At 43.7% G+C, this 26,964-nt stretch overlaps 1 protein-coding gene across 1 annotated transcript in view; it reads left to right on the forward strand.

The window, feature by feature from the left end:
* LOC133139421 (leucine-rich repeat and fibronectin type-III domain-containing protein 2) overlaps positions 1-26,964 on the forward strand; it is a 157,365-nt gene that overhangs the window by 69,486 nt on the left and 60,915 nt on the right. Inside the window, exon 3 of the mRNA XM_061258952.1 lies at positions 21,867-21,982. The gene's annotated coding sequence lies outside the window, so the exon portion shown is untranslated. The remainder of the gene's footprint in view (positions 1-21,866; positions 21,983-26,964) is intronic.

The following is a 26,964-nucleotide window of genomic DNA, read 5'->3' on the forward strand; positions in this document are numbered from 1 at the left end:
ATCTTCCGAATTTAGCTGTTGAACTGTACTGTTCAGCTTCACAAAACACGGAATGCCTGGGATGTCTCGGTGGCGCAGCCTGTAGAGCACTGACCGCATGCTCATTGCGAGCCGCGACGTCGGCGGTTCGAATCTGACCGTCCGATGTTTGTCGCATGTCTTCCCCTCTCTCTCTCGCTCCCATTCTTCCTGTCTCTCTATACTATACACTGTCCAATAAAGCTGAAAACGGCCTAAAAAAATATCTTTAAGACACAGAATGCCTCATTTGACCACCTTTTTGGAGAAATTGTGTGATCAGGGACCAGTAAAACCTCTTGGCGTTTACAGTGGGCCACGCTTGGAGACTTTCAGAGGCATATTCATCTGCTATGGGCAGACTCTGATTCATCCATGTTGTGCTCCAAGGTGTTAGCACAGACAACATTGAGACGTAGCAACTTCGGAACAATGCAACATTCATTCCAGAAATACCTCTCCAGCGCCTCTCTTTATGAAGCTAGCCTACCATTGTTTAGAATTGAACAGTTTTTTAACGGTCAAAGGAATTACTCAGAACTCATAACTTGGTAATTAGTGCAGATAGTGGCTTGCAAATTAATTTGATAGAGTGTCACTGGTTCGACTGACCTTCAAAGTGATTACAGATAGTGAGTGATTCTCTAACTCAGTGTGCCGTTTTAATTGCCTCAGACTTCAAAATAACCTGTTTTCCATATTTGAATGGGAGCAAAATATGAAAAATATCTACAATTGAGCAAAGTTTTTTTTCCCCCATCCATTTGTTGAATATGTATTTAGACATTTCAATGTTGTCAAATGTTTTTGTGTGGCACATTTTCCCAACAAAATGGCTGGCCCTGGCCGGTCCTACGATGACGTGTGCGTTCCAGTGTGTTTCCCGGGCAAAGTGTTGCCTTACTAATGGGGTTCACATGGGTTCAGTTTTAAAATGGAACAGTACTTTCTGGCATAGCAGTCCAGTGAAAGATGTTTTGTGTGATGTTTTGCAGTAGCATTAACAAACCGGTAATATGTATTTAATTTACATTAGCAAGACCTTGCATTCATAGACTTTGGACTACCTCAGGACAGGAGAGTCATGCACTCTTGGCCTGGAGAGACTGACGTACATAAGCAATGGCTCATATGTGGAGCCCCATTATGGAATTACTCAAAGTAGGAATGTGGAGCTGAGTTAAAATGATATTACCCTGCTGGAGAGATGTCTAGTTTACGTGGTTTGTATGCGGTTGTATATGTTTAATTTATGTTTGGTGCAATTGAAATCCCCGGCCTATAAACGATAAGATCTGCACATCTGTTGGGCCCCTGAGCAAGGCCCTTAACCCCATGCTGCTCCAGGGGGATTGTCTTGCTTAGTCTAATCAACTCTTAAGTCGCTTCGGTTAAAAGCATCAGCCAAATAATAATAAAAAAGAGCTTGCATGAATGTGCAGAGAATGGATACAAGTGTACATTCTGTTTTCTCTGAGGAAATGGAACACTCTCATTCGCTTTTGATTCATCCTGAATAAGCAATAGTCTTCTCCCTGCAATGATGGAAAAATAAGTTGGTTATAGTTGTCTACACTTATCTGTCCCTGAATGGAAAATCTGTAGCATTTTTACCATTCATCATGGATTTCTCACTGTGCCCAGTGTGGTCAAAAACAGAACAATTTCTCCCAGCTCCACGTAATTGTAGTCTTTGTGAGTATCCCAGATCACTCAGATCTAAGGGAAAGAGGACGCTGTAATGTCAGTCCTACATTTTCAGATAATAGTGGTCCGCAGTAACAATAACAAATAAATAAGGACCCTGTGACCCTGACCAGGAACAAGCCAGTCTAATAAATGGTAAATGGTTGGCATTTATATAGCGCCTTTATCCAAAGCGCTGTACAATTGATGCTTCTCATTCACCCATTCATACACACACTCACACACCGACGGTGATTGGCCGCCATGCAAGGCACCGACCCGCACGTCAGGAGCATTTAGGGGTTAGGCGTCTTGCTGAGGGACACTTCGACACAGCCCGGGCGGGGGATCGAACTGGCAACCCTCCGACTGCCAGAAGACTGCTCTTACTGCCTGAGCCATGTCGCCCGAGTGACCAGGAACAAGCCAGTTAGATAATGGCTGGATGGGTGGAAGAGAGAAGAAAGGGGTGCAAATTTAGCAAATATTAATATTAAAATAAGAGGCTGATTGGCATATATGGGGCAGCCTGTAGCCTAGTGGTTAGGGTACATGACCGGTACCCACAAAGTTGGAGGTTTGATCCCTGGTGTAGCGATAAGGTCCGCACAGCTGTTGAGCCCTTAACCCCACTTTGCACCAGGGGGGTTTGTCTCCTGCGTAGTCTAATCAACTGTAAGTTGCTTTGGATAAAAGCGCCAGCTGAATATCAGTCATGTAATATTGGTTTGAAGTTGCTTCCCCTTCATTCTTGGCTTAAAGAAAGGTATTAAACGAAAAGGCAGTTCCCTGTTTGATGGTTCATCTGTGGGACTGGAAGCGTGTGAAATGTGTGGCTTTTGTATAGCTCTTATAATGACTTTCGTTATTCATGTTTAATATAAATAGGTGCACTGTTTAGAATGTACAGCACTAAAACATGCTTTTGCCCAGTTAAATATAAATGAAGATAAATTATTAATCGTTTTTTTTTTTGTGTTTAACATACAGGTAATGTTTCATAATAGCAATGCGACAAGTGCTTCCACTGCTAGCCTGGTAAGAGTGGGTGCAAGTTCCAGATGGTTATCTTTCAAATGTAATACAGTTGGTGTAGACCAGCGCTAGGGGCGGCATGGATGGTGCAGTGGGTAGCACTGCCGCCTCACAGCAAGGAGGTCCTGGGTTCGAATCCCCGTCGGCCGGGGGCCTCTCTGTGCGGAGTTTGCATGTTCTCCCCGTGTCTGTGCGGGTTTCCTCCGGGTACTCCGGTTTCCTCCCACAGTCCAAAGACATGCAGGTTAGGCTGGTTGGAGAGTCTAAATTGCCCATAGGTGTGAGTGTGTGAGTGTGTGAGTGTGTGAGTGTGTGCCCTGCGATGGACTGGCGACCTGTCCAGGGTGTATTCCTGCCTTTCGCCCAATGTATGCTGGGATAGGCTCCAGCCCCCCTGCGACCCTGTTCAGGATAAGCGGGTTAAGATAATGGATGGATGGATGGATAGACCAGCACTATTCAACTGTATATATCTCACTGTCTGCAGGGATTCGATTTGGCCTACCCAATTGCTCTGCACTTAAATCTGTTTATTGGACCTTAATAGTTGATCAAGAGTCCTTATTTGATTCGCACAAGTCTGAAGGTTTATTTGGGCGAAATCTAGTGTTAACGCCGCGACAAAAGAATAATACCTCTGTGTTTCAGATAATCTCCCGCAGGACCTGGATTTCAATAGCCCCAGGTCCCTGTTTCATGGAGCAGGATTACTGAGTTAGCTGGATAACTGCACTGAGTTAAACACACAGAGCAGGATTACTGAGTTAGCTGGTTAACTGCACAGAGTACAACTCAGAACATCACTTTTTACTTCAGTCCGTGTTTCAGGATTGGGAGGGTTTTGTGTTTCACTGGGTGTCGTTATCCAGCTAACTCAGTAAACCTCTTTTGTTATACATTCCTGGTGTAGACCCAGGGGGAATAAAATAGCTTTTTTCTAACATTGTAGTTTTCAAGAGATGGCCGTTCAAGAGTAGTTCATGGGAGAACTAGCATTTCAATGGAAACTGAATTACAGTTTCCATTGACGCATGATTACTATCCCTTCGGATAGATGTGTATTTTTGCGCATTGCTCAATCTATTCTTTCAGTCTCAACAAACAAATATTACTCACACAGCATGGACATTCTTTCAGTAATCATGCTTGTTGGAGGCTCGCATTGAACTGTGAGACGTTTCATTGAATTTAATGAAGCCAGGGAAAAACAAAAGAGCATTTACTCCCAATTTCATTGCTTTTCCAAATCGTGTGTCTGAACTTCCCTGTTTTAGATTTAATAAAAGACAAAAGGATGTGCAATTTGTATGACGTCTTTTCATTCTGCCTGCTCGTGATTTTTTCTCCTAAAGAGTAATCATACGCTAATTTCAAACAATCTAGTGTCTTTCCAATGCAGTACATGGGGATTATATATATATATATATGGGGGAAAACAAAAACAAATTCGAACAAATGGGCATTGCGGTGCTGTTAATATTAGTTGAAACGGGAGCATTATAGCAGCACATTAAAATGTGTTTGCGCTCCTGTTCTGCTCATGCAGCTAAGAGTAAGTGATTTCCTGGCTCGTAAAAAGTTTTCATCCGAGTAAATATTGAAGCATGAAACGCACTTGGCTGGGTCCGCGAGCGGGCCGTTGGAGGTTGTTTGCAGTGCCGTGTTTATAAAGTGGAGCCCCCCATGCGCGCGTCTATGGCCCATCTGGGACTGAGGGCATTATGCAGAATGATCGGAGCCCCTCAGTGCTCAGGGCGTTCTGAACACACGTAGAGAAGCACTTACGGAGACGTACTGCGTACGCTGTAAGTTAATGCGCAGTAAAGCGTGTTGGGTGGAGAAAATGCCACGTGATTAAAGGCTGTATGTGACAGAATATTACGGGCAATATAAAAAGAAATCAAGGTGCAACCTCGAAATAAGAAAATTGTTTGCACATTAAAATGCTTGATCCTTAGTCTGAAATAAAATGGGTTTTTTTTCCAGGGCCCTGCGTCTCTTGAATTTGAATTTACATGACCAGCAATAGTCATCCTCTGGAATAGGCTAGGAATTTAGTTGTATAAAAAGTGGCATTTTTCTCCATGAAGAATAAAATAAAGAAAGATGTGAGGCTAAAATAAAAAAAAAGTTAAAAAAAAGAAAGAAAAGCATGAATGCATAGAGAACAACAAAGGAATGTGTGGTTTGAGGCAGATAGCGCCTTGCATAACATTTTGGGGGGGAAATGAGGCCAGATGATTCCCATATGCACCGTGAAAGGACGGGAGCAGTGGTGCTGTGGGTCCCCTAAGCTCAGGAGTTGGCCTTACGCGCAAAACGTTAATAATGAGCCACGCTTCCGGGCGTCGACCGTGAGCGTGGATACCCTGGAGACACGGCGACGTGGCCGGTGTGTGTGTGTGTACAGAACCTTCCGGTGACCGCAGCACTTCAGCGTGGAGGCTCAACCATATTCCACCGGAGAGAAACAATGGAGAGAGAGCATTACATTGCATTATTGGCATTTGGCAGACGCTCTTATCCAGTTGATTAGACTGAGCAAGAGACAATCCTCCCCTGGAGCAATGCAGGGTTAAGGGCCTTGCTCAAGGGCCCAACGGCTGTGCAGATCTTATTGTGGCTACACCCGGATTAGAACCACCGACCTTGCATGTTCCACTGATTTACCTTAACCATTACGCTACAGGCCGCCCCAGTGGTCCGGCCTACCCAATTGCTCTGCGCTTAAATCTGCTTATTGGACCTCGGCACTGTTTTTACAATGAGTCACTGTGGGAAAGTTTCTTACGATGAGATGTTGATCAATAGTTGAGTCCTTATTTGATTCGCACAAGTCGTTGGATAGCCAAGATTATTAGGTATGAAACTGAAGGTTTATTTGGGCGAAATATAGTGTTAACGGCGCGACAAAAGGATCATGCAGCACATGCGCAGTGTCTTGAAATGTAATGTTTTCTCTGGCTTTTCTCAGGGCGGAACAGTGTGCTTACGTAACTAGCATGCTCATGGCACTCCCCAGCCTCTCGTAGAGCTAGGCTGGAGTGGAAAAGGAGCTGATAGCTGAGATTGCCATCTTTATCCTTCACCATCTTTGATTCCACCTTGTAGTTTTTTTGCGACAGGTCAAATTACGTTAAATTCCAGGTCACGTTATACATTCGTTTTAAAACTGCTGCAAAATTTCCCTGTGAGAATGTACTGTAATTGTGGTTCTGTAAAGAAAAGTGCTCGGAGTAAACAAAAAATGGGGCAACAGAAAATGTGTACGAAAATGGCATCATGGCTTGTGCACAGTGAAATAAATGTCTTAAACTCAGGGTGCGTATGCTCTCATGTGTACCCTGTTGAAGTTGAAATAACACTGGACATTTAATGTATGATGACGTAGGATCGTTACCACTGGAGATTACCACATTTGATGGTCGGTCACAATGACGGCCTGTAGTGTAGTGGTTAAGGTAAATGACTGGGACACCCAAGGTTGGTGGTTCTAATCCCGGTGTAGCCACAATAAGATCTGCACAGCCGTTGGGCCCTTGAGCAAGGCCCTGCATTGCTCCAGGGGAGGATTGTCTCCTGCTTAGTCTAATCAACTGTACGTCGCTCTGGATAAGAGCGTCTGCCAAATGCCAATAATGTAATGTAATGTAGTTTATACAAAAAGCGGCAGACAATTTGATGTCGTCACTATCACTGCTGCGGCCATCGCTGAGACTTAAATTGTTTTGAACTTTGACCCCACTCAAAGTTGTCATGACAGCCTTTATGGAGAACGTTCTCATCTATAATTATCTTCAACAGAGTGCCATCAACTGGCTTCCATGTCTTGAGCTTGCAAATGACTGCACTTATGTGACGTGTTCTTATCGTTTATGCTCTCTGATAATGTTTCACGAGCGGCCGCGATCAAAATCAAAGTCGGGCGATAGCGGAATGTTGGTGACAATAGCGATATCCATCGGCCAATCGTACGTCGGCTGACGATGAACTGCCCTTTGCTGATTGGCGCGTTTCTCCCATCGCGGCGTTGTTTGTGCTTACTGAGGCTCTCGCTGTCATTGACACCATAGCCGGCGTGATTAATGATAACGGGGCTCACACTGGGCCCCGCTCCACCTTAAAGGCAGAAAGACGATTGTTATTCTCTTCTGGAGCCCGTCCACGCATTCCACACTCTGTCAAGAGAGGCATGGGAGCGGGCCGCTTATAATGCCATTAACATTTGTATTAACGCAAATGGAATATCATAAAGATGCAGCCCTGTTAATTAGAGTGGAAGGCGAGGGAAAATCGTTTGCTTGCGGAGCATGAAGGCATTAATTTGTGATAGCAAGCCTTGCCCTTGAACTACTCTCATATATTAAGAATGTGGACATGTACTAATTAATATTTTTGTTTTTCCCAATTTATTCTCAAAGGAAACACTGCACTCTCAGAAATAAAGGTACGGAAAGTGCCTGAAAAGGTACAAATCCTTACCGCTGGGGCAGTACCCTAAAAATGTCAGCGATATACAGTGTACAATCTCATTTTTATTTTTTTTGCTGGGAAAATGTACTCATTTGTACCTGAAGAGAACATTACTGTACTTTCAGGGTACATTTGGGAAATTTGATCCTTGAAAAACAAAAATGTACCCCCACTGTGAATTTATTGCTGCTATTTATTTTTTCCATACATTTATATTTTAGGCAGAACTCAGTTATCCAGTCCATCTTTCATAGCTTACATTTTTTCATAGTATCCCCATTATTATTTTGGTCGCAATATTATGTAGGTTGTGACAAACTGATTGAAGTTTGAGTTGAAGACTCATTTTAATTGCATCAAACCACTGCCCCATAATTTTATGAAATAGAACCAACATTTTTATATGAATCCAAAAAAAGTCTACTTAATGATATTGTGTGCAACCACTATCCAACATTGCAGTGCAGTCATGACCATATACAGAGTGGATTCAACACTGAACATTTCACTGAACACTGGAGCAGAAGGCCTGCGATTACCATTTACTGAGGCTCACTAGCATCTGAACTGCACCCGCCACAGACAATTTACTCCTGTTTTTGTTGACTTTTTTGTCCGGTACTTTGAGTCCATACTTTGCCCTGGAGAGCAAAGACCTGCTGGTTCACTTGTTGAACACAACGTTATTCATTTGTCCAGATAAAGACAACCTGGAGGTGAGGAAGTCCCTCTCGAATACGAGCTCTCAATATTTTATAACACAGAATAATTTATGGGCATTTGTGAACATTATAAATCAGGTTGAGTGCTGAAAGAGGCACCCTCTCTTTGGGGGGAGTGCGGCCAGTGTTGGCCTGAATTGGTCTGTGGTTCTGTGATTGAGCTAAACGACGGTGAGCCTGTGATTCAGCCAGCCTTTGTCACAGGGCATCAGTTTCTATTGTCGGTTCTAAAAAGACTCAGTGGCTCCTAATCAGGAGCAAAATCCAGGTTTTTTTTTACAATCACTTTGCTGCAAATCTCAGTAGTTTGTGCTCAATTTTCAAAGCCTTTGACACAGCACTGTAAAAATAAAACTGTAAAAAATATCACTGACACGTAGGAAAGCAAGAGGAACGTTTTATTTACGGTGGATTATTCCGTAGAGCAATGTATTACTTTAGGAGCTGTGCACACACACACACACCTTTTGGGTGTAAAATAGTTTTAACAGACTGAACATGTCAGAGAGCTTTTTGTTGGCACACAGCACTTGACAACCTCCGTTTATTAATGCTGCATTTCCCTGAGAAAATGTGAGCGGCAAAAGATCTGCGGTGGATGAGAAGCACACAATCTCATTTTTACCAGAAGAAAAGGGCTTAGCTTTGCTGATTCCAGCTGAAAGTCATTCCCTGTTTATATCATTCAAATGCGCGGATGAAGGTAACGTAAAGGGCAATGGGAGAGCTCATACCTCTATCAGGTTGAACTTGGCAATATCCGACCGGGGCACTTTTCAAATCCTCGTAAAATGGGCGATTATTTCTCACGTGGCTTTTTGCCGTCGCGCTTGTAGCCGCAGCACATGTTGTCTGTAATTAAACTCGCACATGACTGCTCGTTATGAGATTAATAGGGTTTCAAATGACCTTTCAACTCATTCTGATAATGAATTATAGATTACAGATAAAGGGTGCTCACCGACTGCCAGCAGATATGAATGCCGATGTGTGGTTTACTGTATGTTGTTTTTTATTGATATACGTGGTTACAATTCATATTTTTCTCCCCCCAAAATGTATATTTGGGATTGGCAAATCTGTTTGTCCTCGCTATCCTGAAGTGTCCACTACTTCCACTCTTCCAGTTGTGTGTATTCTAAACATTTGAGCAGCAACGTGGCAGCACACTGAGAATATGTTATCCTTGTGCTAACGATAATAGTGTCTTTTTTTAAATTTGTCTCGTCGGTGGCTGAACAGTCTTGCCTGCCTCTCCCTGTTGATTTCACTTCGGAGAAACACCCTTATCATAGTAGAAGAAGCACTGTTCACACTGCAAATGGAATTTACAGTTAATTTACCATTCTCTCAAGTGCATCTTTTGTGTCCATCGGCTTAAATCTATAAAAATATTTTCAGGATAGAGTCAAGAAATATAAGCCTTTAAGGACAGAGAGACTCTATCAATTGGATTTTGGGTGCATCTCAAAGGTAAAGTGCTAAATAGATCATTGCAAAACAGTGCAAACACAAGATGGCTGTCAGCATGTTACTAAATTGCAATATACAGTATACATCCACTAAAAATAATCTAAATGAAACACTATTTCAGTTGAATAGACATTTGTTATTCCGATTATTTATTACTGAGGGACATGTGTGACCTGCTCTATTAAAATCAGTCGTATTGACCCCAAAACATATTTTGAATTTTAGAAACTAATCGAAAGAGGGGGATGCACGTTTTCCAGAGGTGGCAGAGTTATCTCTCTACTCCAGATATTGAGGGAGTTATGTCCTGTTTCATTTTGAGTGCCACCAAACCATGTTTGCCACCTAAACCATGGGAGACTACCGACCCTGGGCTAACAAAACTCCGGGTCTATAACTTGTCGTCGTTTTAACCGTTTAAAACAACATATATTCTTACTCTGAACATTTACTTTTGACATGAAGACATACAGACCATGAAAGCCAGTACATTAACATGTAGGAATGCAGCTGATGTGGTTGTTTGTGACTGGTGAACGGTGAGACGCTGGCTAGCCTCTAAACAATGTACAACTCCGGTGTTACTTTCACTTTGAAATCTTGCATTTGAAAGCTTAAATTTACTCTGAATTTGGCATTAAGACATGCAGACTAAGAAAGCCAAGATATAGTTCTACAAAACGAAGATGAAAGCCAAACACAAAAATAGTGATTTATGTGCAATTGGCCACTGCGACATGCCACTGATTATGATAGAACGGGTCACATTTGATATTCAGATCTGATTAAATTATTGTTCAATCAGTGTGCACATACTGATGGACATCAAGTTGAGTTTCAGAGAAAAAAAATGAATATACTGTAGGCAGCTTTTTACCCCTGTGATGTGATTCCTGAAAAATGAATGTTTATGTCCTTTAGATTATTATAGACAGACACGTTTGTAGTGCATTTTGTTTCAAGCTGAGCCGTTATTTGCCAACTACACGGAGGCCTAAGAAAGTTATGCCTTTGGTTCTTTCATCTCATGCAATCTCTCCAGATGCCACAGCATGTATTTTCACTGTGACATTCACTACGAATGAAGCACGGGAACAGTGGTGTGTCCCTTTCGATCTTCATACGTGGTGTTTATGCTGAAAACTGAGGGAATATTAACGCATACTGTACGTCATACGCTGCAGCTTTAAACACGGAGAGGTGAGCTGAGAATCGCAGTGAACCCTGCAGCATTGAGGGGAGATTACTTCCCTGCATTCTGCACAATGTCATCTAACATTCCTCAACAAAGACAGGGTAATTAGATTCTTGGAAAACAGGGGGAATTATCTCGCCAGCTCAACGCATTAATTGTTTCACTTCAATTAGGCACCTGTCTCTTGTATCCAGTCTGCTGTTTCACGTGCCAATTGAAGTGTATGGGAGAAATCTATGTGGGAGTGGGCATCTCCTGTGTGTGTGTGTGTGTGTGTATGTGCATGTGTGTATGAGTGTTTGCGTCTGTGCGAGCGTGTGTGTGTGTGTGTGTGTGTGTCTGTGTGTGTACGTGTTTGTATGCGTGTTTGTGTCTGTGCGAGCATGTGTGTGTGTGTGTGTACATGTGTGTGTGTCTGTGTGTGTGTGCGTGCACACGTGTGATTGTGTCTTTTCTGTGTGTGCTTGTGTGTTTGTATGTGTATGTGTGTGTCTGTGTGGGTGTGTAGGTGTGTATGGAAAAGAGAGCAATCAGTTTGAAACATAAAGAACAAACCCTTGATCCTTGATGGGAAATGTTAACACAGAGGTCAGGGCTTTTACAAGAACAAGGGCTCAACTGGGTCTGTTTTATCCATGAAATCCAATGCCTCTTTGATTCTTAACTTCCAGCACTGTGTGTCCATTGACCGAATTGTCTAGACTGGCCAAATACCCTCGAGGGAAGATATGAAATTTGACCTGCATTGAAGCACTGTTTGAGGTATAAATAAATAAAGAAATAAAGAAACAAATACACTGTTCACAAAAATGACTATAGCTAAGTATATACAGTATTTGATTAAATATTAATGCATAATTAATCATTGCTATCTGCTTCCAGGGTCTTTTTTAAAGGTTTGTAGTTGGTAAACTGGGAGCTTGTTGAATCAATTTACGCCATTTACTTTTGCGTTAATCTGTCTGAATACATGAATGCATGTATTTTAAGTACACTTTTCCTTTGAATATAATTAATCAATGATTAATCATTGTGTAGAACCACAGGGTTTTGCACTAAAGTCTCTAAAAACTGCATACAAGAAAGCTGTCGTCTAGCAATGGTAAAAATCTGGCCCTCTGATCCAAATCCGGCCCTGGTTTTCTTTCCTCTTCGGTAATTAACTGAGAAATTGGTGCTACTGATTGCCAATCTGTCTTCATTCACACCTGACTTTCAGGGTTAGGGTGGAAAACTAGCAGTTCACAGCCCTCGAGGACCGTGATTTAAGGAACAGGTCAGAACATCAACAGTATATCTCACACTGGTGACAACTGGCCACCTGCTTGGCAGATTCAAACCAAAAATTCAGACCACCAGAGTCCAGACCACCCGTGCTTTGGTAACCAACCCTGTTCCTAGATATCAGCTGTCCTGCAGGTTTCCATGTCAACCCTAACAAAGCGCACCTCATTCAACAGCAGGAGCAGGGCTGCTCAACCCTGTTCCTGGAGATCTACCATCTTGTAGGTTTCCATGTCAACCCTGACAAAGCACGCCTCATTAAAATGCTAATGTTGAATTCAGGTGTGCCGAATAGCGGTTGAAGTGAAAACCTTCACGATGGTATATCTCCAGGAACAGAGTTGATTACTGCTGATCTACAATGAACTGCTAAGTTTGCTGCTAAAATGTTTCATTAAATTTTTTAATAAGTAAGGTGTACTACGTGTCTTGGATGACAAAAATGAATAAGATAATAAAACAATTTACTGCAAAAGATTTCTATATCCCTTGTAGTGTCGGATTAAATTCTGTGGAGATTAAGACCAGAGATTGGTGCCCTGTATATGGGACAGACACCAGAGATTGGTGCCCTCTACATGGGACAGACACCAGAGATTGGTGCCCTGTATATGGGACAGACACCAGAGATTGGTGCCCTCTACATGGGACAGACACCAGAGATTGGTGCCCTGTATATGGGACAGACACCAGAGATCGGTGCCCTGTACATGGGACAGACACCAGAGACTGGAATAAAGAGGCCGGTTTTATGAGGATAATCGCCCTAGCACAGAGTGACGGATTCACAGCCCGAGGTGGTGTGAGGGCCAAGCCTCACCTTTCCAGTGATCTCACACATTTATTCTCAGCATCTGTCTGGCACATCATGTTCCCTCTCCATGTGAAGTACCCTGGTTACGGGAGGCACTGTTTTTAATCTCCCGAAATTGAGCACATTCTGGACATTACAGCCGTGGAAGAATAATGTGTGCTTTTCTCAGAAGAGTGGAGTGCTTTGTAATACGCCGCTGAAATTGATGCAATTGCTTGTTTCCTGTTATTGGGCATGTGGAGGCACTGATAGTGTCTTGCATTGCATTCCCCGTTGTGTGAACACATTCAAACTACCAGTACAATTCCTTTGGAAATTTCTAAATATGTATGTTAATTTTGATTAGGCAGACACTTGATCGGGTGAACTTTTGCTGATGTATGCTGTAATAATATACAGTATATCTGAAGAAAATGGTGAAAAGACGCAACTGTAGGCTTACTACCAATGGTAAACTGCATGAAATCCTGTTATTTGATCTTATTTCGAATTGATATACAAATGCATTTATTAAGCATTAGTTTGGTAACTACTAGCTAATGTTTTTCGTATTTATGCATTAGCAATGCATATGATATACAGTACTTATAAATAGTTAAACATTAACAAATACAATGGCTGTTTATTTACATTCCAATATGAATTGGCATTAATTAATGTCGTTGTTGACTTGAATGAATGATTTAGAAATACGTAAACAATCCTGTTCATATTAACTTCTCAGTAGTTAGTAAGTTAACTATTAGATTGGTTAATGCCAATTCACGTAACATTATTGCATGCTCCTTCTGCACTCATTTAGCCCTCTCTTTGATAATGCACAGTGAGAGGTTTTTTTTTGGAATTACTGTACATTCTTAGAGATCATTGCACGGCACTACATAAAATCTGTAATATTTTCGCATTTGTAATCGTATCCTTTTATTCAGCGGAGATTCGGCGGCCGTGGCCCACCACCAGGGCTCGTAATATCCACAACGTGCGAAATGAGCAAATTAAGCTCGTAAATACACGGGCGCGTAACTCCGGATCGCAGAACGCCCAGCGGCTGGAGAACACCGCAGTCTCCGCACCGCTCTGCACAGCGCCCCGAACGCAGGCACGCTCACCCGGATGCTTCCGGGCGGGGGATTAATTACGCCGAGATCCCGGCAAATAAATCAAAGTTAGACCTGTACTGTAACTGTAAATCTCTGAAGCGCCATTGCGGGTTTTAAATAGAAAGGGTTTGAGACACCAGCGTTCTTTTTGTCTCAGTGAAACAAATGAATAATACATTGGCGTGCACTCCGGTGAAAGGAGCGCATCGGTGTCTTTGGGAACAGGGTAAACTGTGCTATGTTAAACGTAGCATTAAGCCACTGTGTGGCCTGTTTTACTAACCTTCACACTTCAATTAGTCAGATTACAGTGCAGAGAAAACAAGAACACAGAAGGCTTATCATGTTGCTTTTCTTGTTCAAATGGAGTGTGTTATTTCTGTGTGTGTGTGTGTGTGTGAGAGAGAGAGAGAGAGAGAGAGAGAGAGACTGAAGTGCTGTGACCTTCATAAATTCACATTAGACCTGTAAAATGCAAAGCTTTTCCGTCTCAAATTCCAAATTGTCGTTTTTCCGTTTCTCTTCAATTTGCCTCTCCACGACACATTTCATAATTATAACTGAAAATAGTCAACCGCCATGCCCGCCCTCTCTTGCCTGCTCTCTCTCTCACTCCCTCCCCCTCTCTCTTTCTCTACCTCGCTCACTCCCCCTCTCTCTTTCTCTCACTCTCCCTCCCCCTCCTCACCCACTCTCTCTCTACCTCTGCGTTCTTTCTCTACCTCGCTCTCCCTCCCTCCCCCATCTCTTTCTTTAACTCTCCCTCCCCCTCTCTCTTCCTCTCCCCTCTTTCTTTCTCTACCTCTCTCTCCCTCCCTCCCCATCTCTTTTGTTCACTCTCCCTCTCCCTCCTCACCCTCTCTCTCCCTCTCTCTCTCCCTCCTCACCCTCTCCCTCCTCACCTTTTCTCTCCTTCCCTCTCTCTCTCCCTCCCTCCCTCTCTCCCTCCCCCTCTCCCTCCTCACCCTCTCCCTCTCCCTCTCTCCCTCCTCACCCTCTCTGTCCCGCCCTCTCTCTCTCTCCCTCCCCCTCTCTCTTCCTCTTCCTCTTCCTCTTCCTCTCTCTCACTCACACACACACCCTCTCTGATCACACACTCTGTTCCGAGCTCACACTTATACCCCCTGCCGTGTGGCTTATTACTGTGTTGTTTCAGTGCGGCGAATTCCGTCTCTTAGATCTGCCTCCATACCATAAGGTGAGGTTTTGAGAGAAGCGTCTTTGATGTCTTCAGCCTATTTGCATTCAAAGGAACGGGCGTGGCGTCAGCGTTGGGGAGGGGAAAGAACGTGCCAGGCGTCCGCACCGGAGCCCCTGGAGACGGGCCTTCATTTACACCCCTGAAGCGAAATGATGATCTAAATCCCCCTTCGTATCATGACACCTCATCCTCCACCTCCAGGCAGGGGATAATGGCTGAAATGATTGCCTGTGAAGATTGGAAAAGACATATGGAAAAAAGACAAATGAAGGGGGGTCGGGATGTGTATAGAAAGTGCTGTAATGTATATGTGGTGAAAGGAAAATGAATAAGAATTCAGTATTAGAGGCTGAACTCCCGCTCACTGTACCTCGAAATGCAACCTTCAATAAAGCAACAAACTGACATTTCAGAAACAGTCCTTCAGTCAGTGTCTAGACAGTGTCACAAGCTTTTTAATTCAGGATTTTATGGACAGTAGTAATAGTAATACAAATGACGAGACAAATACGACTGCAGATTATCGCTTTTAGACAATGATATGAAGTAAAATCACAATCTGACAGCTGTTTGGTACGTGATCCCTCAGATTTGTATACATTTTTTTGTGCCAGGATGTAATATCCCTTTTCATGGATTTCATTTTGCACTGCATTCAGCCGAGAGACCCACTTTAATTACAGCGGAGCAGGAGTTTGGACCAGAAATCTTCAGGTGTGGCTTTGGAGCTGACAGCCTCTTTCCCTAACAGGAGCGCAGCTAATAAAATCGAACCCAACGGTGTATTGTAATGTTTACAGATACGTACTGTAGCTGCTGTACATCTGCTGCGTACTCCTGCAACCAGAGAGCAGCCCTTGTACTAATTAAGTCAATCCAGGAACACGGATACTGGCACTATGAAGTACAAGAGGCAATTAATAAATGGTAAATGGTAAATGGTTGGAATTTGTATAGCGCCGTTACCCAAAGCGCTGTACAATTGATGCTTCCCATTCATACGCACACCAGCGGCGATTGGCTGCCATGCAATGCACCAGCCAGCTCGTCAGGAGCATTTGGGGGTTGGGTGTATTGCTCAGGGACACCTCGACACACCCAGGGCAGGGGATCGAACCGGCAACCCTCCGACTGCCAGAACGACTGCTCTTACTGCCTGAGCCAATGTTGCCCCGACATAAATAAATAAATTATAAAAACTAAGCTACTAGTTTCTTAAATACGCTCTTAAGAAGAGAAGTGTCGTACACATTGTGTAGAATTGTAACACATTGAGAGTGCGCTCTGGGACACGTGTTGATTTTCACACAGTAAATGTGCAGTTGAAATCGTACTTCCCTCTCTAGGGTCTTTCAGCGCACTTATCCCTGGTTATGGGTATGCACTTTGCACTTTGTCGTACGTCGCTCTGGATAAGAGCATCTGCCAAATGCCTGTAATGTAATGTAAGCCGTCCGTTTACATGTGGCCATCAGGACTGTCGTTGGGCAACACAAAGGTCTGTTGTTTTTTTAAACTTTTTTTTTTAAATTGGAAAATACTATATATATATATAATTTTTTTAGGATTTTGAGTTTCCAACACATAAACATGTCAACTGACTCTAGAGTATTCTTGCACATTGCGTGTCAAAAGTGTTCAGAATTAGCACAACCTGTGTCAAAGCACTCATGTGTAGAAAACATGACACATTTCTTAGAGTGTAACATAAATCCAAATCCGTGCTCAGTGACATAGATGGTATAGGTAATTATATTTCTAACTCTTTACAGCACAATTCCATTGGGCATGTGCTGTAATGAACTGGAAGCGTCCAGGTGAATCATGGGATACTGTGCGAACTGCGGAAATTAAAGCGAATGAGCTCCACGTCTCCTCCTATGAGGACCGGAGCACGCAAGCCATGCTTCTGTGCGTTAGAAGAGTTTGTGGTCTATAAAAAACACAGCAACCCATAACCAGGAAAGGCCATTTGATCTTAAAGACTACAGCAGAGGTTCTCCTCAGTCCTGGAGGGGCCATCCGTGTATGCTGTTAATGTATCAAAATTTCCATAAATTTGATTCTTCATGGCAATTTCAGACATAATGTGGCTTAAGAGGGTTAATATTCCCTCTACACATGACAAGTACCGAATTTGGAGAGGTTAACAGCTTGTTGAAATTCTGGGATTGTGATTGTGGTTGGATCAAAAACCAGCACACCCGAAGCATTGCTCTATAGGAACATTTGTGTTCGTAGTTATCATGTGAGAACGTACCCTCCTGATTGTATACCAGCCGTGACATGTAGGGCAGCCGTCATGGCGATGTCACCATGGTATCACCCTTCCATCCCCATGACACCATTTTGTTTGTGCCAGTACTGTGTGCAACAGTGAACATACCGTAACTGTGTCCAGGGCGGTCTGTAGCGTAGTGGTTAAGGTAAAGGACTGGGACATGCAAGGTCGGCGGTTCGATTCCCGGTGCAGCCACAATAAGATCCGCACAGCTGTTGGGCCCTTGAGCAAGGCCCTTAACCCTGCATTGCTCCAGGGGAGGATTGTCTCCTGCTTAGTCTACTCAACTGTACATCACTCTGGATAAGAGCATATGTAATGAAATATTTATGCTTTTACCTGGGGCATCTATGAGTCGACCGATAATGCTTTCGTGTCATATGCTCCGGTCTCACTTAGCTAACATTGGTCTTCAGTCTGCATTCCTCCGCACACAGGGCATTACGCGGATGGAGAGATTTTGTGATGAAAAGTGGGTTAAGCACCACGTTGAAGAGCATAATGGCCACGGCCTACCTGAAGGGGCTGGGTAGTGTTTCACGAAGTACGCATTTCGACTCAAAATAGCATCAGGATATGAATAATGGAATCCCGCGGGATCGGAATCCGCTGGAATTCCGTCCTTCCGATCCGGAGCGGGGTCCCGTTCTCTCTCCGAACACTCCGACATCCGCTCCGGGTGATTCACTGTTTTTGAACTTCCCCAATTATCATCTCACCGTGAGCCTGTGGGGGAGGCCTCCCGGAAAGCCAAATGCCAGGCAGCGGGGTGAGCTGGGCGGGGGGGGGGGGGGGGGGGGGGGGGGCTCTGCGGGGGTGACAAATCTCATTAGCTCTTGGGAGCCACAACAACGGACCCCCCTTCCCCCAGCCATGAACCGCCCAATCAGCCCCTCTATCCGCTCGCTGTGTCCTTTAGTACCGTCGCCCACGGAGAACACCTAGTGCGATTCACAGCCGGGGGGCTTGCGTGTGTGTGTGTGTGTGTGTGTGTGTGTGTGTGGGGTGTGTGTGTTTGGCAGGGGTGACGTAAGGTCAGACTAGCAGGATTCCGCTGGAAAGTAAAACCGTGTGGGGTAATTGGTGGGGCGGTAAGAGTCGGCTGCCCTACCTTCACCCCAGCCATTTTGCCCTCCAAAGAATCCACCCCCGATCCCCCACCTCCCCCCAAAATGGTCCGCAAACTCCACAAACCCACATTGTGAGCGTGAAATCGAATCCCTGGCACACTTGGGACGAGACAGCTTTTCAAATCAGTTCATCCCTCCACAAACAGCATACCAAATCACACTGCATGTAAACTCACCCTCCTCCTCAAGCCCATGAAAACATATTGGGAGCAGAAATCGTGTTTGATCATTTTCTTTCTTCTCTCGCTTTACGTTTCCATCCCTGGCATTCAGCACTCGAATAATGACGCAGCTAGCTATGCCTATTTCCAGTAAAGAACGACTTTTAAGTAGTTTGACTGCGGACAGTCAAGGCTTGGCAGCTTGCTTGGCAATCACTATTGTAAGAAACAGATGCTAGCGCAGTAGGCAGCTAATCAAGGGAACAGTTTAATTGCATTTGAATCACAGCTACCCTATTGAGGTTTCTTTCTTGAGCGAAAATGTGTCATCTTATCCTGATAACTGGATCTCTCTTTATTGCATGTGGATTCTGTTGAAGTAGCTCGTCTATGGTGCCAGTATGGTCAACAATTATTCATTATTAATGAATTTGTTTTCGAAAAATCATAAGAAATTCATAAATAAGTGTAAGATATCATCCAGTACTAGCTAGTTTAGTTACTAACTCCACATGTAGATCTAGTTCATATTAGTAGAGATGTTGATAGGTTCAATATGAAAGACTCAAGGATCCAATTATACCAATTGTGCTGACACAAACACTTTAAACCATACCGAGCTGCATGCACATTACATTACATTAACCCCTCAGCCTTGTCCTTGTAACCCTACCCACTGCATCGAGTCCTGGCTTTCACTGTAAATGAGAAATGCTTTCATGATATCAGCTAAGAATGAAGTTACAGGACATTATTGTAAGTACCTGGAGATGCTGTTGCTTCCTGCAGTTTTGTCTTTGAAAAGTGCACCATTTTCTTTTTCAAGAAGCAATTCTGTTAACCCTTGTGTAGTTTTAACATTCTGTATACTCCCCTTGTCCTAAGGGTAAAAAATGACCCACCTTCACTAAAACAAAGTGGCTTAATTGAGTTCTAAACCCCAAATCTATTTTGCATGAAGAAACAACCTGTCACCCATCACAAACTTTGTCATCAAATTTCAAGTAGAAAGAATTATCAGCAGGGTTTTCTCTGCTGTTAATCATAGTTGCTGGTCATTATTGACCCTTAAGACAACACAAGCCTGCCAAATGACTAAAATGTAAAATGTTAAGACAACACAAGCATTAAATCAGCTTTTACCAAAACAAACTGTACATTTGCAGGCCACCTTTGGCTTTCACGCTGTTTAATAACGTACCATAATGCAGCGGCCTGGCGCGGCCGGTTGGACAAACGGCATTAGCCGGAGGAAAACGTCAAGGTAACGGGGAGCGACAGGCCTCGGGATTGGCAGTCCGCGGGCGAGGGGACGGAGACGTGTTCGTTAAAGTCCCGTCACGTCGTTGTTTGGGAATCCGAGAACGGTCGCTGGCGGTTCGCAGTATCCCGGCGCCCTCGTGCAGCCGTCAGGCCCGGGCTGACGGGCGCGGAGACGGAGTGACACGGACAGATTGACTGGCGAGGAGCTCTTGTTTACCACGGTGGGGGAATGAGACGGCGAGTCTGGGGGTGGGGGGAGGGGGGGAGACCTCGGAGAGAGAACACAACTGGAGGTTTCCCCGGCGCACTCGAGCGAAGGAAAGCTAGTTTATTTCGGCGGACGCTTTGTTAGACGGTTCCGGAGAGTGGGGTTACAGGGCAGTTGTTCTGAGACGTGTTTACCTCCCCGCTCAGCAGGGCCGGGACAAAGCCCGGCTTTTCCGCCCGCAGCTGAATTTGAGATCTCTGACTTTTTTTACCGGAAAATTACATGGAGCGATCCGGTAAATGTGGCACCACACATGCTGCTCAGGGATAAATCTCATATTCCTAGAACTGGAGACACTTTTATTGATTGAAAGGATGCGGGGGGGCTGAAAGAAAGATGTTGTTTGGCTCATTGGATGGAAGTCTTTTCCACAAGGAGCCACAATGTCTAGCCCAAGTTCAGAGACGCATAACTGTACACTATCCTGAAGTAGGACACAAGTAGGACCGTGCTGATGATATCACTGGCTTTCCTACCCCTTTGACGTCCCAGTGAAGTCGTGGTTTTATTTTGTCCCGGGTAATTAACTGAACAATTAGTGCTACTGATTGACCAGACTGTCTTCACACCTAAATTAAGGGTGGAAAACCAGCAGTTCTCAGCCCTTGATGACTCAGCACCTAGTCCAATCTGCGGAATTGTTTCTCACCTCAACCACCACCAATGTGTAGAACCCACCTGATGCTATAATCATAATAATAATCGTTATCATCATTTTACATTTCCCTCATATTAAGATATGCTCAAAGCACTTCCCATAACAAAAGGCAGTAAACACAATTCAAAAACATTGGAAATAAAATAAAACAGGAAATAAAACAGACATATCCAAGCTGAACATAACAGTTACAATAAAATGCATGAAGTGGTAACTATTATAACGTAAACAATAATAACATAAAAAAATGATGCAAACTCCGATAAACAATGAAAGAGAATATGAAATGAATTAAGAGCGTGTGTGTTTTGGGACGTGTACAGGGCAGGGATATGTGTGTCGGTGGGGGGATTGCGGGTAGGGAGTGTGGGGTAGTTAGAGTGGGTGGGGGGAGTGTGGGGTAGTTAGAGTGGGTGTGGGGAGTGTGGGGTAGTTAGAGTGGGTGGGGGGAGTTTGGGGTAGTTGGAGTGGGTGGGGGGAGTGTGGGGTTGTTAGAGTGGGTGGGGGGAGTGTGGGGTAGTTGGAGTGGGTGGGGGGAGTTTGGGGTAGTTGGAGTGGGTGGGGGGAGTTTGGGGTAGTTGGAGTGGGTAGGGGGAGTGTGTGGCAGTTAGAGTGTGGGGGGGGCAGTTGGAGTGGGAGGACTGCAGGGTAGTTGGGGGGGCAGTTGGAGTGTGTGGGGATATGGGGCAGTTAGAGTGTGTGGGGGGGAGTGTGGGGCAGTTGAAGTGTGTGGGGCGAGTGTGGGGCAGTTAGAGTGTGTGGGGGGGAGTGTGAGGCAGTTAGAGTGTGGGGCCATTGCAGTGTGTGAGGGGGTGTGGGGCAGTTAGAGTGTGTGGGGTGGGTAGGGCAGTTGGAGTGGGTGGGGGGGAGTGTGTGGCAGTTAAGAGTGGGGACAGGGTGTCATGGCGATCCAGAGTTCCTGGAACTCTGAACTTTATGAAAAGGCGCTTAGTCACCCTGAGTCACCAATCAACACGTTGTGTCTAATGGCTTAAGCAGGGCAAAATGGCGTCTTTGATATTCAGCCGGCGAGCCGCCGGGGGCCGGGGGCCGGGGGGTGGGGGTGGGGCAGCAGCGGTAATGAGCCGCTTTGTGTCTCTGCAGGTTCTGCGAGGTCACGGCTGGAGACACTATGCCCCCGTACTGCTGCCTGTAGAAGACTAGGAGGATGGCAAGCTGACCTGAACCGGCCCACCACCATACTGTTACACTCCGGCTCTGTAAGTACGCTCCACCGGTCCAGCAGGACAACACACATGCACAGGCATGGTACACATGAATATACGCTCACTGAGCACTTTATTGTAAGCCTAATTATTCATGTGATTATCTAATCAGCCAGTCGTGTGGCAGCAGTGCAGTGCATGAAATCATGTAGATATGGGTCAGGAGCTTCAGGTAATGTTCACATCAACCATCAGAATCGGGGAAAAAATGTGATCTGAGATCTAAGTATCTCAGCAAGTGCTGATCTCCTGGGATTTTCACCCACAACGGACTCTAGAATTTGTAGAGAATGGTTTCGAAAAACAAAAAACATCCAGTGAGCAGCAGTTCGCCTTGTTAATGAGAGAGGTCAAAGGAGAATAGCCAGACTGGTCAAAGCTAACAGGAAGGTGACAGGAACACAAATAACCACACATTACAACAGTGGTTTGCAGAAGGGCATCTCTGAATGCGTCATCATTCATTCTCTATTAGAAGGCTCTCTCCGCAGGACTTTCAAGTTAATAGATGGTGATTATGATGATGATGATGGAGATGGAGATGGAGATGATGAGGATGATGATGATGATGATGATGATGATGATAATTATGATCCAGAATGAGAACCATATCCCAAACTGCTGACAAAAATCTGCACGTCTATGCGTCTGGTTTGTTGGCAAATTTTGCTGCTGTCTTTTCTTTTAGTTTTGAATTGCCTTAAAATTGCCTGAAATTTGGTGCTTCCACTTTTGGGAAAAGTGAACACATTCACTGTTCTCAAAGATACGCTTGCACCTCCTTCTTCCTGACGCTGTCCGACTGCAAAAGCTCAGTGTGAAACCCAGACAACGCAGTCATGCGCAATATCTTCATTACGTACTGGATAAAAGCATCAGCCGAATGACGTGTAATGTAATGTACTGCAGATGAATTTGACCTGTTCTCTGCGCATTCGCTAAGGGCCTGTCTGACATACAGTATGTAGAGCTAAGTCATTGTGGCTCGTATTCCAGCAGGACCGCAGATCGCTACATGGAAACAAAATATGCGTAATAGAGTTTAATTTTAAAGCATTAAAATATGCATAATAGAGTTGAAAAGATTTTTTAAAAATAGAACTTGGCAGACAGTGAACCTTTGAGGCAGTTTCCGTTCTAATGGGACTTGACACAGAATTTAATGATTCAGGTTAAAAATTCAGCCATTACACATGAAGTTTAATTCTATTTGAAACGAAGTGCCTTGCAGAAAGCACACTTTTTAATGTGCAGTGTCTTCTCGGTCCTGGATGGGGGAAAGGGACACGTTGTGTTTGTGTGGCTGTTGCGCACTGCAGGCAGTTGTAAAGTGGGTCAGAGACGTTGTTTGCAGGGCCTCTGAAGCGCAGTTACGCTGTTAAATTGACCACGCCGGGTAATCAGCTCAAATGAGACGTTGTGTCTTCGGCGAGGAGGGGAGCGGGGGGTTGGGTGACGGGGGGTGAGGTGCTTTTTAATTAAGACACAGAAAGCTGCCCATTGAGAGATGTTTGTCAGCGTAATCAAAAATGTATTTAAGCCTTGTGTTGTCTTAAGGGTAAAGAATGACCCCCCACTATGTTTAACAGCAGAGAAAACCCCCTAAATTTTATTTTTTCAACTCTGAAATTTGATGAAGTTTGTGATGAGTGGCAGGTTGTTTCTTCATGCAAAATAGATTTGGGGTTTGAAATTCAATTAAGCTGCTATATTTTAGGGGTTTTAGTGAAGACATTTTTGATCATTAGGACAATGGTAGTATAGAGAATGTTAAGACTACACAAGGGTTAATCACAAGATTAGCGAACTCTTTTCTTTATGAAGCTCTATAACTCCCTTATTAACGCTACATAGCACATACATATCCACTACATTGGCATTAATAATGTATCATGCCAGTAACCACCAGTACACGTGACATTATACCAACGTTCCACGTGACACACACCTTATGCCTATTGCCAGTTATGGACATAAGCACATATGCCTGCACTGTTTTTTTTTACTGCTTATGAAGGTACAATGTAGTGTAATATGAAAGAAGCATTCATATAAATAAAAAAAACAGTTCTACAAAGAAATAAATAAACCAGCGAACAATTGTCTATGCATTATTCTGTCTTGGGAAAATCTTCACAGTTTTTTAAGCAAACATTTTTCCGGTTCTTTCTATGTCTTTCCTGGGAGACCCAGAGGAGTGATAAGAGCCTGGTGTTCCGGGCAGTCCGCGCGGCGGTGGGATCCGGCCTGTTAATCAGGCAGAGATAATAGGTCTGCGAGATAACGCTCTGATGGGCCTTTGTGTGTTCTCTCGGGACACAAGGCTGATATGTCAGCTCATCTCCCGGGAAGGACAGGCCGGTTCCTCACCACGGAACAATCTCACGCCGGTGACATCACAAAGGGCCCGCGCAGATCTGCGATGTGATTGGCAAGAGCTCTTAGCTTTGGAATTGTTTCACTCAGACTCATCTGGGTCAGAGAATGGATGTGTGGTATTCAGAACCATGAGGGGGAACATTACATTTTTAATGAAAAAAAGAAAGTATTTTTAGATCAAGATGAAGTATTGATGTGTGTGTGCGCTTCTGTGTGTGTGTGTGTGTGTGTGTGTGTGTGTACGTGTGCGTATGCATGTGTGTGTGCGTGTGCATGTGTGTGCATGCATATGTGTGTGTACATGTGTGTGTGGGTGCATGTGTGTGTGTGTCTATATGTACCATATATGTGTGTGTGTGTTTGTATGTGTGCCTGCATCTGTGCTTGTGTATATTTGTGTATTTCTGATGCATCCACCATTTTCAACCCGTACAAAAGGTGTTTGTTTTCAGTGCATGGAAACTGACATATTTATAGTAGCTACATCAGAGAAGTTACTGAGCACAGATAAATCGCAGGCTTGATTTGACTGTGAAACAAACTTTTGAAATGCACACTGTGCCCTTCAAATCTCAAGTGCAAACCACTCCATCAAACCACCAATTTTCAAAGAGATTGGGTTTATAATTGCAGTTTTCAGGCCAACACCATTCTTTTGAACTATCTAATCAGAGAATGTGGATCTGGTTTGGCATGTCAGATGAATGCATTGTGTAACAAATTAAAATATCACAAATTCTCGGCACAATCAACTTATCAAGGTTATACACGCTTATGGACTGCACATTCTCACATTGCGTGCATACTGTACACAGTAATTTATGGCAGCATCGTTGTATGTTATTCCTGTGCATGTAATGTTTATATATGTTTTGAAGTGAATATGAATTGGAAGTGAGTTTCCTACATTGTTTGATAGGTCTACATTAAGGTTTACACACAATGATCAGCCTGTTATGAGGCAGAAGATGGGCATTGGTGTTAAAGCAAAAATAATGAATCCTATAACTCATTCATAAGCACTACATAGCACATTCATAAGCTCTACATATCAACATTGATGCCATTTCACATGATATGTGACGGTAATGTCACACGCTGCATCAATGTTGACAGTTGCAGTAACACACCATATATGCCTGTAGCATAGTGGCTAAGGTACATGACTGGGACCCACAAGATCGGCGGTTCGATCCCCGGTGTAGCCACAATAAGATCCCCACAGCCGTTGGGCCCTTGAGCAAGGCCCTCAACCCTGCATTGCTCCAGGGGAGGATATGTCTCCTGCTTAGTCTAATCAACTGTATGTCACTCTGGATAAGAGCGTCAGCCAAATGCCAACAATGTAATATGCCAATTTGCAACTATAGACATAGGCAATTTTGAATGCTTATGTAGTGCTTATGAAGGAGTTATATACAGTAGCTCTTATGAAACACCGCTTCAAAGAAATGTGTTATCTTTATTCATTTTTTTTGTGTGTCCATTAGAGGAGTCCAGCAACAAAGTGCTGACTGCATCGGTCCAAACTTTATTTATTTATGTATTTACTTACTTTGTTTCTCATTATGCCGCCATTTAGAAGCAAAATCATTTATATATAAAACGCTTCAGGCTTAGCATCGGTGGAACTCAATGCTAAAGGAAGATTTGTGTGATTAAATGCAATTAAGTGCGTCGGAATTTTACGCGTATTATGGTTCCATCATTAGATGTTGAAAAGGAAGCCAAGTCAATCTAAAGATAATGAATATAACTACTCACTTCATTACGCTGGGATGGCTGCATTATGGGATGTAATGACATAGCACTTCTTACTATCCGCGCACAAGATCATTTCCATTTGTGCATCAACAGAAAATATATGTACATACCATTGGGTCTCACAACCTCTTGCCAAGGTCATCAAATTGATATGCAAAAACATAAAACATGAGCCTTTTCTTTAAATGCATTTTTAAAAATTCAAATTAATTTCAATGACGTTTCTTTCATCTAATTTGTGTTTCCAGAGAGCAAAAAAGAGAGAGAAGGGGGAAGGGGTGGAGGGAGGGAGGGAGGGAGAGAGAGACAGAGAGAGAGAATTCAATGCACACATACATTTGTTACATAAATTATATTGTAAACATAGTCCAGTCTGAAAAATGTTGCGCAAGATTTATGCACGCAAGACATTTATTCTCTGCCGTGATGTTTGTGGACTTATTCATTTTTGTGCCGGCCTTCCATTTCACCTACTATACGCCATAAGAACAACTTCCTGGTTGTTAATGGAGGACTGCAAGGCGCATGGTTAACAGTAGACACATAATTTTGTTGTTGTTGACTTTGTATTTGTCAATTTAATCAGTGAAATCATCATCAAAATGATGTTCTTCTTTTAGTAGGAAAATGAACTACTGCGTGGGCAGCTGTGAGGTGAGAATTTGACTCTGCAGTTCATATTGTTGAATTGTTTGCAATTATTTTGCAGTTCTGCAGGGTGCACTCTGTGCCCAGACTGAATTTAATAAATGACCTTTGCTTCTCTACAAGTGGTCTGTTATCATTTATGCATTTCAGGTCCTCCTTGTAAAAAGAGATTTTAGCCTATGCAG

This window comes from Conger conger, chromosome 1 (assembly GCF_963514075.1).
Source record: "Conger conger chromosome 1, fConCon1.1, whole genome shotgun sequence".
Taxonomy (NCBI): domain Eukaryota; kingdom Metazoa; phylum Chordata; class Actinopteri; order Anguilliformes; family Congridae; genus Conger; species Conger conger.